Below are 16,274 nucleotides of genomic sequence, written 5' to 3'. Positions count from 1 at the left end.
GCGGCAGCGCCTGAGCGCATTGGGTGCCCGCCGCGTCCGTCCGGCCTGCCGGGCGCTCCGCTTCCCTCCGCCCGCCCCTCTCCTCCCGCCCTGCCCAGACCGCACCGACCCGGGGCGGGGGGCGTCGCGGGTGCCGAGGCGGCTTCCTACTGGGGCCGGGGCAGCCGAGGCCCGTGTGCCCGCTCGGCCCTCGTGTGAGGGGACGGGGCTGTTGAGTAGGGGTGTGTGACACCGTGCGGGGCAGGGCACCTGGCGGGTGTGGCAGCCCGTGTGGCAGCCCGGGACAGCCGCTGGGGCAGGGGGTGAAGAAGCCTGTGGCGGCTGGAGGGTACCCTGCCCCACAGCCACACCAGGGCCCGCGGCGAGGGGGAAGCTCCTACTGAGAAGGCAAGGTCCCAAAGAGCCTGGTTTTATAACCAAGCGCCTGATTTATATACACTCTTCATCAGATTAATATATTTTTTTGATAGGTCATTGACCGTACTTTGTTTCGGGGTGCTGGCTGCACCCGAGAGGTACTGCATGTCACGGCCGTCACTGCTCTTTGCCTTTTCCTTCGCCAAGAGTCACGCTCGGGCCGCTGGTGAATCTTAATTCAGGCCCAGAGTATGTCTGTGCTCATGCAGTGCTCCCAAATGCCACTGTCGGGCAATAAAAGGTGAGATAGATCCTAGGGCGTTTATCCTGAATCAGCGTAATTTCAGAATTAGCGTGTATTTTATCACAGGGAAAAACCCAACAAACCAAGACTCAAGCTAAACTAGAAGTAATAATAAGCAAAAAAAAAAAAAAAAAAAAAAAATCAAAGACATACTCCAAAGTTATTTTTTCTAAATATGTCTAACTCATTGATCTGTGTTTTTCACAGGCATTATTCTGGCCTTAAATGAAAAACTACATGAAAGAGGCTTAAAAATTTGTTATTCAAATATTCTACATATACTGGTAATTAATAGCAGTCAGTACCACAAGCTGGTATGACTTCCATCTAAATGTATTTCAAATTTATATTTGTTGTCTTTTAATTTAACGGAATGCCTTGCTTTCTGTTTGAGGACCAAAGTGTTCAAAATTATACGTTAGGAAGAAACTGTAATTGCTTTGAACTAGTGATACTTTAAAAAAAAGTCATATTCTTTTCCCTTGCCTTTAAGAAGCTTCCTGAAGTTCTTGAAGTTACATTTAAAAGCTTTTGTTCAAAACCACGAGTGTTTCAAATTGATTTATCTTCATGCGGGTTTATATGATCCATTTCTTTCACAAAGTAGTCCCAGTAGGTTTCTTAGTATCCCCCAAACTCCAGCTTCCCTTCCTCTCCCAGACTCCTTCAGAGATGTCCTGTCCGGTTTTGCATTACCAGACTCCTCAGGTTGAGCTCAGTTAAGTAGAATGAGACGATTCTTTATTTCTAGACTGAGATTTTGAAATCACTGAAGATGATTTATACTTCAGTTTTGCAGCTATTAAATTATTTAATTTCTTGTTTTTCCACTTGTTGCTTTCATTACCTTTCATAAACCCAGTCTACACCTTTAGTTTTGATCACTTTGCACTGGAGAACAATTGGCTCACCAGCACCTTCATCTGAATATGGTACTGACTTTCAGTTATTATGACGAATCACAGGCATCATAAATGTAAGAGGACACTGAACTGGCATCATTAGTTAATACCTATTCCAAATACATTTAATTGATTATGTTGTAAATACACTTTACCTGCTTGTTGAAATTGGCAGTATGATTAACAAATGCTGAGAAAAAAAGTATGTCCTTTTGCTTATTCAAATATTACTTATATTCAGTAATAGCTAGTGATATATCTCCTCCTCAGCTCATGTAAATTGTGATTCTTCATGAGCAAACCGATTAGAGTTAAAATGAGGAATTTATTGGGAGCAAGGGACTATTATGTGAAGCTATTAGGCAAACTTGAAATCCCAAAATAGAAAGATTTGTACCTAAAAGAGTCTGTCATATATAAAAAAGCATTAAATTAGTTGCTAGGAGAGGAATGTTACTTCGACTAATCACTGAGTAAGTTACTGATATGATCAGGAAAGATGGGGGATAAGTGTTTTCCTTTCCGAGCCATGTTATACCATGGGAAGCGTGCTCGGAGGCTGCAACAGGGAATTCATGGCCAGGCATTTATACACACCTATTTATCATCTTCAGCTTAATTTCCTAAGCAAATGAGGCTTGTGCAATCAAACCGTCTGTCAGTTTGTGCTTTGTAAGGACAAGCAGTTGGCCAACTTCTTGGCCAATTTCAGACAAATTTAAGTGGGTCGTAGAAGTGTTGAGCAAAATGAAGTTCCTATAAATGTTGAGAAATTAGAGGAGCAATATATAAAGTATAACCCTGTAAGTTCCCTAACAGAAGGAAAGGCTATGCATGCTCAGACTCAAGTGGATAACCAAGAAGCTGAGAAATGTTAGGTACATCCTATTTCTTTGGGGCATGGGTTCTCACCATCAACCACAAGATGCGGGAAGCCAGTCCTCAGTAAGTTTGGACATCACAGAACTACATGGTTTTTTGTTTCCTTTGTTTGTTTTCCTCCTCTTAATTCTCTTGTATTTTCTTTCATTTTTTTAAATGTCAGTTTTACTAAGCTTGATTCTGTGATTATTTTGTAGCGAGGGATACCAGTTTCTAATAAAAATTATCGTTGAACGGCTTTGGGTTTTTCCAGAATGATCCAATGAACACAGCAGTTAAATAGATCAGGCAGCAGGTCTTTTTTTTTTTTTTTTTTTTTTTTTTTTTTTAAATCCTACCAATCAATGGATCAGGGATCCAAAGTGATGGAAATGTACAGTGAAAGTTGTCCCATACAGGTCACAGCCCATTCATTCGGTTGCCAGAAGTTAAGGAATGTACTGGCAAGGCATATGTTATTACCTCTCCAGCTACAAAGTACATTCCAACTGCAGATGTTTAGGCAAGAATGACCTTTTTGTCCAGTGACTGCAGCTTACTAATGCGTACAAAGATTGTTTTAACACTCACTGTCATTTATTAGTGGTCAGGAACCGAAGGAATAAAAAGATTAAACTTGAAGAGGTGAACGCTCCTGGGAAAATTGTATTTATCCTTGTCTGAGGTCATAGTTTGTGATGTTCGGGGAAGTCAGGCTTTTCACAGCTGCGCTATCAGCTGCCTCTGACTGAGTGTCCACCTTAAGGAATCAGTTGAACTCTGTTTGCTGATGTCCTAATTTGAGGTGAGGACAAGGAGGGCTGTGTTTTAATATAGAAACTATGTTACTTAATAGTCTGAAAAAACCCCTCAAACATAAGGTATCCCGAACCGGACACTCAAAGTCAACACAGCTTTGACATTTATTTTCTGGTTCCTCAGTTCTGGCTGTAGAACAGTAGATGATGACTGATTTCTGCCTCATGGATGCACATAAAGATAAATTTTTCTAAATCACTCAGCATTTATAGTAGGAATGGGGATCAAACACTGGTAAGAAAATTCTGCGTAGGTACACAGAATAATTTAAACGGCGTTCCATACTGAGGGGAGACAATGTGGTTACTAGCGGAGATGAGTAAGGAGGCTACACTCTGAGTATCTTGTTTCTGGTGCTTCCTTAAATAGTCTTGTCATTTTACTGGCTCCAAAACTTTATCCTTTGTAAATAATTAATGCAGGTAAGCAGATGCATTAAAACGTACAGTTACAAACGCTATGTATGCCACAGATCTACAAATTCACTACACATGTGGCACATAAAGGACACCCTTGGAGTTGCCATACATTATGTCATCACCTTATAGTCACCACAGGTGAACTTCAAGGGGCAGTACTCCAGCGTATCCTGGAGTGTTGGAGCTATTAGTTGGCTGTCAAGGCAGAAAAAATTCTAAGAAAAACAGGAATTTGATAAGCCTTTTGCTGCAATCCCCAGAAAAAAACTCCTTATAGTATTACATGCTCCATTGTTCTTAACATGACAGCTACCATAAAAACTGATAGTAAACACTTAAATATTAGGATCCCAAATCATTTAAATACTATGTCAAATCATGAATTAACTTTAAACAATGGTCAGATGATCCACCTTGTAAGAAACTTGCAATTGGAAACCCCTGTGTTCCTGAGGGCTGGTGTTTTTAAAAAAAAAGAAAAATAATAATAATGTTTGAGTGCTAATGATAATATGAATACTCTTACAATTGAGGGGCTGGATATTTGAGCCTTTAGGCACTTAGCTAACAGCATGTTATTTGCACAGAACAGAAATGCTCCGAGACAGGGATCTGTGTGTATTTTGTTTCTGTGTGTTTTGTTCAGACTCCAGATCACTCTGAACCACAAAGTGAAATGCAAACAACAATAATGCTCAGTCTGAGCAACAACACATAAAAGACCTGGGGCTGTGCCTGCCTGAGGTGGCAACAGGAGACAAATCCGACTCCTGGGGGAGCACCATGCAAATATAAGGAGAATGGTTTGGACATGGGAGCCTGGTGGTTTTTCTGCATGGTAGAGTGTTGGGGAATCCTGTGTCCTAGCTGAAAAATTCTGCGAGGAAAGTCAGCTTCCCCATTTTACTGTTTCAAAAGATAGCAGTTGCATTCCGTATTTTATGAGTTAGAGGAACATATTGACTTGGGAACGCTGACTACAGACATTGTTTTTTCTGATACATAGAATAATCCCCAGTGATTACATTTTCCTGGTGCATTTCCCATTGGGCTGTCCAGACTGGAGGCCATGGCAGATGGAGGAGTAAATAGGTCAGTGAATTTTGAATTGTTCCATCCCCTGCTTTTTTCCAGTCTTGTCGGACTTGTCTACTTTTTCACAGTCTTTTGGTTTCCCAGCATCTGAATAAAAGCCAGAGTCTGATATCCTACAGCTGTAAAACTGTCTGGCCTTCCAGGAAAGAGAAATCTCATCTTCATAACTGTTCCCATTATCATTGCGCTGTAAGATAAGGTAGTGACTGATGAACTACTGTAACTTTCATTGATGTTTATATCTTTGATATCTTTATGATTTTATAAGGATCTGAAAAGGAGACTTTTAAGCAGAGTTTGGAAAGAACTGTTTACTTTGTAGAGTTAATTTGAGGAGAGAAAACAACCACTCAGGAATTTATGTATAAATCTGAAGAAATGTAGGTGAAGAACTTTAAATGAGATTGAAATGAACTCAGGACTTTAACAGCCATATTCACATTCATTTTCATTTTCATAGGACTGCCATCTCCGTTAGCGATATTATCATGGCCTGCCAGACTCAGAACTAGAAACTGTTCTTCCACTCAGTTACAGGGTTATCCCTGGATTGTAGTTTTATTTTAATTTTAGTTATTTACTTCTAGCTTTTGTGCTGCTCTTCCACACCAGGAAAATGTGTGCAGTCTTGTCTCACAAGGCATGGATATCTGTCCTAATTGTTAGTCTTGGAAGTGCTTTACTGTTACATTACAAAATAAAATTATTTCCAGCACAAAGGAATTTTACAGATTTGTCTGGGAACATAAAAGAGTATAGAGGAGTGGAGAAAATAGCTGAAAATAGCTGTCAGGAAAATCTTAAGCTCTTCTCCTGAAAGATTCGTAACATTTTGTGTTTCAGGTGTCACTGTTGAACTCGGTAGGAGTGGTTGCACTTAAACACATATGTACCTGTTTGCAGTGTCTAGGCCCCAGTTTGTAAAAGGCTGTCTAGGAACTCACCAAGCTCTTGCTAAAGACAAGTCGTTAAGTGAAAACCCTATTTGTTTGTTGTGTTTCAGAAAATTCTGCAATTTCCCCAATTTTTTTGCCTAGTCTTTAGGACTTCATTGTGTGAAGGGTTTTTTTGGTTGTTTTTTTGGTCAGTGTTTAATTTTTGTGCAAGTATTTGTCTTACTGGTAGCTCAAATGCCTTGAAGAATTTGCGTAGAATTCTCCTGTACCATGTGAGCTGCTGTAGGATTAACCTAGTCCTGGTGTTCCAATGGCTCAATGCACATGGCTGGGCACCTTAACAGACGTGATGATCCCGGTCCCTAGGTTTGCAAACCTTTTCTCCACGTCACTGATACAAGTACAGCTCTTTACTGTTTTAAATTACTTATCTTTGTGCACTGTGAATATTTTATGTCTGAGATATCTGAAATTACTTCAGTCCTATTGGTGAGGAATTATTCTTGACTACTTCCTGTTGAGAGAATTATTATTTTTTTGCTTGCTACCAAAAACTCATTGAGCCACATTTTGCCTGATTCAGTTTCTGTTTGAGTTCCCTTCCAAGGGTTTTGTGTAGGAGTCTCTCCTCCTCCTCCTCCTCCTCCCATTTACCAGGAGATAAATGCCTGCTTGCAGCTCTCGGTCACTGCCCCATCGGTTTTCCTCACAGCTTTCCCCGTTTGTCCAGCTCATCAGTCTGTCTGGGATAACGGGTATTCTTGCAGAGGTTAGGTTTATTATGCACGCACATGTAAAGAACCGCTAAGGACTCGTTGTATGAAGATGGTCCTGAAAGAAGTAATTAATGGTTATACCAGTGATGTTCTTCAACTAGCTGTAGAAATTGGAAATTGATCTTTTTGTCTGTGAAAAAGCATAGCTTGTCTTTTGGCTTGAATCCGTGCAGCACTGTAAGGACAGGAAAAAAAGATCCCAGGAGCCGTTTGGTTTTGTAGTTATTAAAGCCGATGAGCTCAGTGTTTGGAAATGCTGTAAAAAGGGAGGAAGGCAAGGGAAATTCATGTGCAGGGTGGAGAGAAGAATGTCAGATAGTCGGTGCCACCTAGTGGGAGCTCTGTAGAAGATTGAGCAGAACCAGACTGCTGCTTTACACCCTGAAGTCTTGTAGAGGTCAGGCCTTTAAGTAAAGAAATCATTGACGAGGGTGTGGGTGCTCAGCAGCAGCAATAAGCAAGGCAGGGAGTGTGCGAGGTGAAGGCAACGCTGGTGAACCACGTGTGAGTGAAAAAAGTAAAGTTAATTAAATTTCTGATACAGCTCCGTTACAAGGGGACTCATGTCTTCTAGAGTTAAGTAACAGAAAACCCCCTAATAGGACCGCTCAGTGAGTGTAGAGGAGTTCTTTGCCTGTGATACGACACAAACTAACTGGAGTATTGCTCTGAGAGGTTAGGGAGAGACACGAGACAGTTTGCACATGCATGATTTATTAATCAGACCTGAATTGTAAGTGCTTTGAGGCAATAGAGTTCATAAAGTTTTACAAGCATTTACACAGCACATTTACACTGTGAATAAAGAAGTGCTGTGGCTGCTATTAAGAACCTTTGTATGGAATACTGCATAATAAATAATGAGCCTTGGGAGTAAAACCTACTCGTCTATGTTATCAGACATTCTTGTGTTCTGGCCATGATGATGAATAGCCTCTGAAAGGCATGAAGTCCAGCTCAGTGCATGACTTTTTTGTTTGATTTTTTTTTCATATTTAATTTGGTTTCCTTAGGAAACGATGCTGTAATCAACTAAGGGTGCTGTGTTTGTGTGTTGTTCTCTTTAAGACTTTGCAATTCATTGTCTGATTCAAGCAGACTTATCAGAGGGCAGCAATCTCAAATATTACATTCCTGAAAGTTTCATGCAAATAGGTGGCTGGGTAGAAGAGAGCGAGCCATGAGGGAAAGGCTGAAATGTGGTATCAACTAGCATCTAATAACATGGAAAAATACTTTATAAATACTGGGAGCACAGGAAAAGCTACCATTACTTTTCATAGTAAACTATAAAACACAAGACTTTCAAAGATAAGCTTCTGTTGGAACTATTTGTTTAGGCAAAAGTAGCAGAAAACTGGTAGTAAAACAGGAATGTGAACAGGATTAGGGTATTAAGCAGCGTCGGTGGTTTTACTCCTGATTACAGTCCCTGAAGTGGAATCACATTGCTAGCGTACAGCCATCATCACCGCCCAGCACACTGCCTGGTACCATGGCATCAGTTAATGCTACAAAAGTTCTTAGCTGGAATACATTTATATCCTGGCAGAAACTCAAAGACACTGTTTATCTTACCTAGATTTCTCTTGCTATTTCATAGTAGAATATCCTAGCGTACTGTGAACGTATTCTTGCTATTTTCCACACATTTAAATGTAAGATAACCTTGTCCCCAGGTGGGGGTTCAGAACTACAGTAAGTGACTGCCAGCAGACTGCGGAACTGATGGTCACTCAAGACGGTGCCCTGTGACTTAAGGAGGGTTCCCAGGAAGAACACATGGAAGGGCCCGAGCTCCCTATCCCTGGGGCTCCTTTGCCTCTCTTATCTCCAGGCTCAAAGGGGATCTCCCTTCCTCCCCACCTATTCAGCCCTTGATCTGAAAAGAGGAGGTTTTCATTCGTGGGGCAGTTAGCCTTGCACCTCTAGGAATCAAAAGTGTATTTACTGTAAATCCTCCCCTGAGGAGGAGGGGGAGAGAGAGAGGAGAGGTAGCAGCAACCCCGTGGCCCAGATCGTTGGTGACGGTCCACGCATTTCAGTGAATATCAGAAATCCCCACGGCATCAGGCGCACCTGGGAACCTGGTTCTCTGTTGTTTATCTTTGGATATGTTGTGCTTTTTGGAGTCTCACTTCTGCTGACCTGCTGGAGGGCTAGGACGTGAGATTATGTAGGACTAGTTGTACCTGCATGTAATTTCTAGCATGTTGTTGTTTATTATCTACTCTTCAAAAGGAATCTCCTTCGCGAACAGCCCCACGGAAGTTCCTGTGTTTAAAAATAGCGACCTTAAAGAGCGTGTATTCTCCTTTTGGCTTTTCTTCTTACATATTGCATGATTCAAGAAAAGGCCTGAACATATAGGGAGGAAGTGACACAGACATATTGCTCATGATGAGAGCACTAAGCAAATGGGAAACAGAAAACAGAAATTTGGCAGAAGCAGTAAGGAAGATTAAAGTACATCTGGAGTAGAGCTGTGTTATTCCAAGGGGTAAAATAACCAAAACAATTGGAAACAAAAATACATTATTGGATATTTTAGCATTCAAATTCCAGCAATGAGGATGGTGAATTTGCCAAATTTTGGTAAAATAATATTTTATTTCTACAGTGACTCAGGTAAACTTCTCGGTCATTTAAAATTAACTTGTTTTATCTGTAAAGTGCCTCAAAGAATGGAGAAGTCTGCTGCAACAAAGCGATATGACTTTTGAGTTGTTACAGTACATATAGAATAAACATGCTGCTAGGAAGCCGATGTTTTTCCCCAGTTTCAGATAGCAGAAATGCCCAAATCTGAAGGTTACAGTTAGGTAGAATAATTCCTGACCTCCTGCCTTTAAGAATGGTTGATTAAAAGTGCAATTCCAAATCAAATCAAGTATGTATATATATCTACCTAAGGTCTTCACCTCTCAGAAGAGGACCGTACTACGTAATATAAAACAAAGACTTGAATTCCTACAGACAGTTTTCTGGGTGATGTACTGGTTCTATTAAAGTCAACATCAGATTATTGAACATAGTATACTCAAGATTTCACTTTTACTTTCTTTTGACTTCACAATTTAATATGCGATTACTTTGTTTTGACTTGACTTATAACCTAATGCATGACTAATGCTGATATACAGCGATAAAACTTCCTGTTAGAGTAAATCCCAGAAACTTAGTAATTTTATTGTCAGTTTGGACTCACACCAATGTTACAGTGGAGAATTTTTTCATCTTTATTTCCACAGTAAAAGTAAGAGGCCCCAGCTGAAATATGACAGCCAGACTGCATTTTGGAGCAGTTTAGGTCCAGAGCCAGACCTGTATTCTGCAGTCTGAATCTTTTTCTAATTAAAATACATTTGATCTACTGTTACAGTCTTGAAGTGCTTTTGAAGTCAGACTCTCACTTTTTCTCTTTTGCAGGGTGTTTTGAGGAAAGAGGATTGTCTCTGTTTTGGGGCACAGAAATGAAGTTTGGTTAATAGGTTATAGAAACCATAGACTGGATCACATGGTAAGTTTCATACCCCGCTTTGATTTGTTTGTCCTAAAAACCTGACATTTTCACTGCATTTATCACAATGGTATTCAGAGACATATTAGGTTTCAGAGTGGGCTTACTGAACTCTCTGAATCTGTCTTTTTTTTTTCCTTCAGGTCAGCATAGGCTGTCTTTTAGGGCTCTGTTCATGTGTTTCAGTGCAAATTTTGAAACTAGTTCAAGAAGTAGGTTTTATATGATTTTCTGAAGACAGGAAGCCTCAGGATCAGCCAGGATTACCCATCCTCTTTGGATACATCACTTATATCCAAATATGCCCATATTTCTCTATAAATATCAAGGGCACACAGCGTGGTCTGAAACATTTTTTTAAAAATAGAAAATAAATTTCCTTTTTTTTGAATGGGAATTATGGTATCTAGGATATTTTGCTTCAAAACAGGTTCCTTTGCTTATCTGAAGGGAACAGCTAAAACCCTGACTAACTTCACACCGCTAGCAATGTACATTTTACAGCTCACTTCAAAACCGATGCAGATGCATCATGTTAGCTCATTTGTGTGTGATGCAGCACACAATTGAACACTTCAAGGTCTGCACTGGCTGGATGACACTGCGTAATGTCACTTGGGGAAAACAGTTGTCCCAGAAGAGCAGGATTTGGTTTAAACTTGATGTTTGGCATATAAACTACCTTCTCAGGCAAGCTAGTACTCCCACAAAGTTCCCGCTTGGCAAATATCAGCCTGTAAACTTTGTGGGATAGCAGAGTGCTCTGGGTGACCTACACGTGCACGTATGGAAGCTACAGCATCCGTGAGGTTGTTATGCTGGGTGCTGTCAGGGGACCAAAGCACAACTGGGCACACAGACACCTTGTTGCCGAGAGAAAGCAGGCTGCCCTAAACACCCCTCCACCTCTGGCTTCTCAGTTCAAATCCTCAGAGAAAACCTAGAAGTTGCTTCAAAAGCTAACCTGGAACGTTAACATTTCCTGGTTCTAATAGACAAGTTGCTTTTATAGCCATTACAGGTTTCCTCACTCTGCACCATCTATTAAGTTCTCACTGTCCCAAAGATAGCTCTCCTTCTCCTGCTGCTGCCACAGAGTCAAAGGAGCTTGTCTGTTCCGTTGTGTTAGCCTAACCCTAACATCCCGTCATTTCCCAAAGTGCTAGCACCCTCTTTCTCACAGTAATCGATTAAAGCAGTTAGGTAAACTCCTTCCTTGGTCTCAGCAGCTCAAAGGTTGGTGAAAACCAACCAAACGTGAAGAAAATGGAAAACATGCAAGAAATGGAGCTCAGTTAAATGAGCAGCAGTAAAGCAGCAAGCACATAGATATCAGCCTTCTAAAAGGCATATGTGGACTATCCTCTGATGATAAACCTATAAGTGGCACATATCCAATATTTTTAGTTAGTACAGGATTTCTTCTGGCAATAATAAAAACTGTTTAATAATAACACAATAATAAAAATTGCCAAAGCTGTTATCACTAGTCACAACTTCTATATGCGAACATGTAAAAAAATGCAGAGTGTGTTCCAGTTGGTTGGTGCTTACCCAGGTATTATGCCAAGACTGCAAAGCCACGGACTAATCATAATAGTTGTTTTTTGTTTGGGTTTTGGGTTGGTTTTTTTTCAAAGGAAATTGTGCAATTAAGCACATGTATAGCAGTTCTGTATAATAGGAAACTTCACCCAAGAGATCTGGTTGTAGGTCTTGAAATCACTGGAAATCTTTTTAGTACTGCACGGGCCCCAAACCCTCCATTTATAAACCAGATCCAGAACACGCATCCAAGCTTTCTATCCTGTTTCCGTGCCGTAGTGCTTTGTTGGGACACAATTTAAATTCCTTTGAATTCAAATTCTCCTTGACTACAAGAAACATTGACTGGGATCCTGCCTTTAAAAACAGCAAAGTAAATGAGCCTGTATGCTCAATCACAAATAGTCAGGCCTCTGTTATCTGAGCTGCTTTTAACATAAAGATCTCCTATGCAAAAAAAAAAGAACACTCTATTTGTCAAAGCTCTTTTCTGAGATGAAGGGATAAGTCTTGTCAGAGTCCTCAGCGAGGCAGTGTACAGATAAAACCCACTTGAGAGATGGCAGATGGAGGTTACGGTCATCTTTGAATCAGGGAAGGGAGGAATTCAACCGTGACTTCTGCACAGTATGTTAATAACCCAGCCACTGGGCTTCTGGCTGGTTTGGATACCATGCTGAAAAGTCTTGATGTCATCCCAAACCAGATGGGGATCGTACTGTAAATCTCCAGTTTTTGTAGGCTGGGAGAGAGTTTCTCACTTCAAATAATGAGCTGCTTTTACCGAAACAACCAATTAGGAATGTGCTCCTGCCAATTTAAGTTATTTTCCTTTGCACCTAAAGATTGAGCATGGAAAAAATGTTTTTTGATGTTGTATTTGGTTATACTGCTTCTCTGCCCGATATCTTATAAATACCTTCTGCCTTGAATTTTATGCGGAGTTTACTGTGAGGCCATGTTGACTTCTGAGATCAGGACCCTGTTGTTGAACTGAACTTGGAAAAGGGATTACAAAATACAGGGTGTGACTGCTTCATTTTGGACGTGGTAAATGTGCGGTAAAGAGCTTTTAACTAGTCTATCTCCATCACTAGAGCCCATCTAGTAAAGGCAAATAATGCTGATAGAACTGAAAAGGATGATGGCGGAGACAAAAAAAAAGAGGCAAACAGGCTAATTGATGATACCCAGCTCATTAGTAGGCTTTTTAAAAGGAGGAAAACACACTGAAAGAATTCTTACTCCAAGTTCCCTGGTATGTCTTATTTTCTATGTTCCTTCTAGAACGCAGCTGCCTTCTGGACAAAGACCACCTATGTTATGCCATATTATATGTTTCTGATACACATTCAACAGCAAGAAGCTTATCCAAGCTTTGAATGTCCATTTGGATTGAGAGGTGCGTGACCTGTAACTTTATCTTTTCATAACAATAAGCACCACAAAAGTAAATGCCTGAAGTGTATTTGCGGTGGTATTTGCAGAAACAAATCCAACAAATCCTTCTTGGGTTCTTAGTAACCTCTCAGATGCTGAATAATAACTGCTTTGAAGCGAGTACGTAACCCTTTTGGGGGGGGTTTCAATGAAATATGACTGTGTTTCAAGATGTGGCAGTGACAGGGAAGCCTCTGTATGCAAATCAACCACACGAATTATTTTGTGCCAATGAGAAATTGTTTTACTTTTTAATGAGACAAGAAACACTGACTAAAGTACAATCATGTTATACATTTAAAAAGGAGCAGTATATTTGTTAGCCAATTTTAACACCTTGTAATGAGAATATATAGTGACAGAAATATTTCCGACAAGTAACAGCCTGGTGGTAAAACACTGAGATATTCTGGCTCCCAATTAGCACGGCAGAGTTCTACTTTCTATAGGTATGTGCGCTGTCATGATGGGATGGTTGCTCTTAAAACTACTCAGGCGTGGTTCCAATGTGCATTTTTACACTGTGCTTCTCCGTTCCAGCACGTGGCTGGCACTGACGAGCGAAGTTCTCAGCAGAAGCGGAGCATCCCTGGTCACCGCAGAGGAAGCTGCTCCGATCCGTGTCTGCGGCAGGTTTTGCCAGCGGTGCTCTTTGCTGCCATTCAGGCGTCTGAGCTGGGAACCGCTCTGAGATTCGTCCTTCCTCTCCTGCCTTTTCTCCTTGTTCGATGATCTTTAACTGTAACTTCTTTAAATTTCTCCTCTATTTACGCTCTACGATTCCTCAGCAGTCACAGCACGCGTTGCTGCTGTAGGGAACGCAATCCTACGGGTCAAGCAGGCGTGAAAACCCTTTTACGTGCCTGTCGTGTCAAGGCCACTTCGAACCTCCCCCGGGGCCGGGGCCGGGGCCGTGCGCGTAGCTCCCGCGTGCTGCCGGAGCCCCGGGAGTTGCCCAGGTTCTGTCCCACACCGCCGTCGGCAGGGGCCGGCCCTGCCCGACAGATGGCGCCATGTCACCGTCCGCGGCTTTCCCGCCGTCCGCGCCGCGAGCCACGGGGGGGGGGGGGGGGCGGGGAGCCCGGGGCGGGGTGGCCTCAGCTGGGCCCTCTGGCCAGAAGGGATTGACCTAAACCCCGAACAGTCAAATTCCTGAAGGAAAACTCCTGGTTATAGAGTTCCCCAAGGCGGCGCAGTTCTTTCATGGGGATACATGAAAGCGGTGTGTCCCGAAAAAGTCTCCTGGTCTGAAGGATCTTGGTGAGAGGATCCTTCAACCCACCCGCCCTTCGTATTCCGGGACACCTTTGTGGAAAGCCTTTTGCTCTCACCATCCATCCCTGCCTTCCTCCGTCTCCCGTGTGCCACCGGTTCCTTACAGAGCTGGAGCTGAAGGGGTTCTGTTCTGTTCCGTTCTGTTCTGTGCCGGTGGGTTGTGCTGCCGTGCAGGACAGCGGCCTTGGCCTTGTTTCCACACCCGCCACACTTCCTGGAAGTTCATATACCTGCACTTTCAGGTGTATGGGGAACACTTTCAGCTCTTGGGAAAGGCTCTGCTAGATGCTGTAATATGTTAGAGCCTCTGTTCTGCACTGCTCTGCTCCGTTTCTAACAGCCTCGGTAAAAATTCTAGTTTAAAAAGTACGTCTGGTTTCTACTGGCTTGAGCTGGCTTGTGGGTTTGGAGATGACTTAGTCAGTGTACTGTGGCCAAGGTGTACACACATAAATAAAATGAGATGTGTGTTTATTGCAATCTTATCTTCATTGGGCAGGTTCTGGCATTTTACACGGGCAGTTTGGCTGAAGAGGTTAGCTACTTGGAGCAACAGCATTTCATCCTCCACAAAGTAGTAAATACTATATTGACACTCTTCTTCCACTTCACTTGAGATTAGACTCTGTCCAAGAAAAATAAAACCTAGTTGGGGCCACCTGCACAGGTTTATTTCAGAGTCAAAAAAGATACAGTGAATAGGAAATAGAAACAAAAAGTCCTTCCCCAGTTGGTGGAGATTTCATCATAGACTTCAAAGGTGTTCACTATGTCACTAAATAATAAACTGTAACTATGTGTTAATGTTCATCTAAACTTCCCATCGGCTGATACAATTTCATGTATTAGTTACGTGTGCTTTACTGTCTTAAAAAAGAGAGCATTATACTGTACTATCCTTGAGCCTAGGGCACTGGCACAGGCCTAAAGGTAACTCTGTGCTATCTCTGCTTCTGCCTGACTCACATCCTCACATCCAAACGTGTTACATACTGCGTTTTTCCTCTCTGTGAATTAGGGATGGTCATTTGCTTCTTCCCATGTGTTGTTTATTTATACTATAAAAATTTAATCTCTCCCTGTATGTTTTTTCACACTGATTTTGCCTCAATGGGTATCCCTAGATAACGGAATATAATGGAAAAAATATTTCACTGCTATGATTTTTTATTGATTTTTTTTCCCTTTCTGTCTACAAATTGCTGATAACATTCAGAAAAGCTTTTCCAGAACTTTAAGGCAGCCTTTGCCAGAGGTTTGTAAAGGGTTTTGACATCTGCAGGATGAACATGCTAAAGAAGTGCCAAGTAAGATGATAATTGCATACATTTATTACATTGATGCAATCCATAGAGTTTCAGTAGAAACAAGTCATAAAGTGCTCGTACCCAGCTGATGGAAACTAGGGTCTTACAAAACTTTCTAATTCCCTTCTTCCCCCCCCCCCCCACCCTGGCTCTTCATCCTGCTTTTCATTGACCTGCTGTTCTCAGCTGCTTGTTTCCAGTGCAAACTTGATTTCACACAGCCCAAAGTCTGCATTGTAAGTAAAGCACTTTGGTTTATGTTGCCTCATTATTTTTCTTCACAGTACACCATGACACAAGGGTGTTTTTGCAAAGCTTAATTGAAACCAACAGGTAACTGTCTGACCTGCAGTAGTTAGAAATGACCTGCTAGGTATCAATTTAGTATACTTGGACTGCTTTTTTGGCTTGTACACAAATATTTATGGCAAATTGGTTTAAAACCTATTGTAACAGAGTTGCTATGGCACCATGGGATTATGCATGTCTCAGAATTTCACCCCTTAAAATCCAGGGTTTATTTCACAAATAAAAATGGGTCTGTTCGTTTCTGCTGAATGGACATTTTACTACTGCGCAGTCCCACATTTACTGGGAACTGCTCAAACTGGAGACCTGATTCAGGGCCCTGAAAGGAGAGGAAAGTGGAAATCTGTGTACATAGGGGCTCACCAGGGTAGCTCCAAACGTGGCTTTTGGTCACTCACTTTTCTCAGGAACAGCTTTTATAGGAAATATTTGTGGAGGAAAAATTCTAG

The 16,274-nt window shown here is 41.6% G+C and overlaps 1 long non-coding RNA gene across 2 annotated transcripts; it reads left to right on the top strand.

The window, feature by feature from the left end:
- Positions 1–391: 391 nt before the first annotated feature.
- Positions 392–13,701, top strand: LOC142603006 (uncharacterized). 2 transcript variants are annotated; one of them, XR_012836876.1, is made up of 4 exons: positions 392–658; positions 4,669–4,754; positions 9,859–9,949; positions 13,475–13,701. It is a non-coding gene; the product is annotated as an uncharacterized LOC142603006 (long non-coding RNA). The 2 variants fall into 2 exon arrangements; XR_012836877.1 differs by lacking the exon at positions 13,475–13,701 and adding an exon at positions 12,782–13,433.
- Positions 13,702–16,274: the final 2,573 nt, after the last annotated feature.

The sequence above is a fragment of the Balearica regulorum genome, chromosome 9 (genome assembly GCF_011004875.1).
Source record: "Balearica regulorum gibbericeps isolate bBalReg1 chromosome 9, bBalReg1.pri, whole genome shotgun sequence".
Lineage (NCBI taxonomy): Eukaryota > Metazoa > Chordata > Aves > Gruiformes > Gruidae > Balearica > Balearica regulorum.
Note: the sequence above shows the minus strand (reverse complement) of the source record. Positions and strands in the feature narration are given on the sequence as shown.